Source organism: Myotis brandtii, unplaced genomic scaffold (genome assembly GCF_000412655.1).
Source record: "Myotis brandtii unplaced genomic scaffold, ASM41265v1 scaffold356, whole genome shotgun sequence".
Lineage (NCBI taxonomy): Eukaryota > Metazoa > Chordata > Mammalia > Chiroptera > Vespertilionidae > Myotis > Myotis brandtii.
In genome coordinates this window covers 2,511,692-2,514,139 of record NW_005363687.1, presented here as the reverse complement: position 1 = coordinate 2,514,139, position 2,448 = coordinate 2,511,692, and the positions used below count along the sequence as shown (strand labels likewise).

General features: G+C 36.9%; 1 protein-coding gene across 1 annotated transcript in view; it reads right to left on the bottom strand.

The window, feature by feature from the left end:
- Nucleotides 1-2,448, bottom strand: part of NRG3 (neuregulin 3) — a 1,093,034-nt gene that overhangs the window by 41,958 nt on the left and 1,048,628 nt on the right. The window lies entirely within an intron of this gene.

Here is a 2,448-nt window from a genome sequence, read left to right as displayed (position 1 = left end):
CGCCGCCCTGCTCTGTGCATGACAGGGGGCGGCGCCCCAACTCCCCAAGCAGCCCTGCTCTGAGCCTGACCAGGGGCTGCACTTAATCGGGTGTCCTGCCCTCTGCCACCCAGGAGCAGGCCTAAGCCAGCAGGTCGTTATCTCCTGAGGGGTCCCAGACTGGAGTGCACAAATTTTTGTGCCCCGGGCCTCTAGTATATATATAATCTATACCTAATTGTAAAAGACTGAATGCTCTTCCCCTAAGGTTAGGAATGAAGCAAGAATATACCCTCTAACCACTTCTATTCAATATTGTACTGGAAGTTTAGTCAGTGGAATAAGCAAATATAGAAATTAAATCCATTCAGTTTTGGAAAGTAGAAGAAAAATCGTCTTTGTTCTCAGATAACATGATCATCTATCCCAAAAGCTGATAGAATCCACAAAGAAAGAGCTAGTATAACTAGTAAGGAAGCTTAGCAATTTTGCATGATTTAAGTTGTATGATAGATGATACAAAAATTAAATATGTGTCTATTTAATAACAACAAATAATCAGAAATTAACATGTAATTATTATTTCCACAATCATCAAACATATAAAGCACATAGAGATACATGAGGTGTGTACACTGAAAACTACCCAAATATTATAGAGAGAATTTTAAAAAGACAAATAAATGAAGAGATGCATCATGTTTTTGGTTTGAAAGACTCAATATTATTAAGATGTCAATTTTCCTCAAGTTAATAGATTGAATACAATTCTACTGAAAATTTCAGGAGGGATTTTGTTGTGGCAGAAATTGACAAGCTAATTCTAAATGTTATGTGGAAATACAAAAATCTAGAGTAGCCATAACAATGTTTTGGTAGCCAAAAAATCAAAGTTGAAGGAATTAAACTACTTTGTTCCAAGACTTATTATGAAGTTATAGTAATCAAGGCACTATGATATTGGCCTACTTATAGACAGACAAGAGAGTCCAGGAATATATACAAAAAATATGTGGCCAATTCGTTTATGAAAAGATGCCAAGACAATTCAAAGGGGAAATTATCTTTAAAAAAATGACATTATAACAGTAGTATAGCCATATCCATAAAAATGAACCGTGACTTGAGACTTTAATGTAAAATTTTATACTATAAAGCTATTAGAAGAAAACATGGGAGAAAATCTTAGTAATCATGGGTTTAGCAAAGATTTCTTAACTACAATTCAAAAGATAGAAAGTATGAAAAATTTTAAATCAATAAAATGGACTTCATCAAAGTTAATAATGTTTGCTCTTCAAAATATAGACTCGTGTCTATAATATATTCAAAAACATTGACTGTTCAACAAAAAATATATATTCAATAACATGAACTTGTATATGGTATAATATAAGTGGATCTCTTACTACTCAATAAGAAGACAACAGTTGCATTTTGAAATGGAAAAAAGATTTGAATGAACACTTCCCCAAAGATATATAGATGGCAAATACATACATAAAATATTTATAGATTGTAAATGCAAACATCATTAATCATTATGAAATTGAAAATTAATCTGTTTGGAGCTATATGGCATCCCTACTAGAATGTTTAAAATTAAAGAATGACTGTACCAAGAAAGTGGAACAATTTTAACTTCCATGTACTTCTGGTAGAAATGTAAAATGATATAACCACTTAAGAAATAATTTCATGAAAGTTAGACATATGCTTACCTTATGCATAGCTATTACATTCCTAGAGATTTACCCAAGACTTATGAAAGTGTTCATTATGTACATAAATTTTCATGGCAGCTTTATTTGTAATAGCAAAAAAGTGGAAACAATCCAAATGCCTACGAACAGGTGAATGGATAAATACATTGTGCTATATCCATACAATGGGATATTATCTTACCTAATAAATAGACAAACATGGCAATTGACCATACCTTCGCTACATCTCCCATTGGCTAATCAGTGAGATATGCAAATTAACTGCCAACAAAGATGGCTTCTGGCAGCCATGGAGCTGGAACGAGCAGGAGGCTTGCTTGCTCCAGTGATGGAGGAAGCCAAGGTTCCCCGCCTGCCGCGGCCTGCTCTAAGCTACACTCAAAGCAACAAAGTTTCAATTATAGAAGATAAATAAACCCCAGATACCTGCTTTCAGCCAGCCGTGGCCACAGAGCTGGAGCCTTGGGTTGCCCCTGGCGATGGACAAAGCCAAGCCCTGGCCAGCTCGGAGCTCCATTCCAGGCTACAATTTTCAATTATAGAAGGTAAATAAATCCCAGAAAAAGAAAAAGAAAAAAAAGGAGAGGCTGGGAGCTTCTGTCACTGGGGAGGCTTGACCAGCCTGAAAACGACCCTCGGCCCTTCACCCAAACTGGCCAGGCACCCCAGTGGCACCCCAGTGGAGACCCCCACCCTGAAGGGCAAACCAGCTGGCCCCCACCCATGCACCAGGCCTCTATCCTAT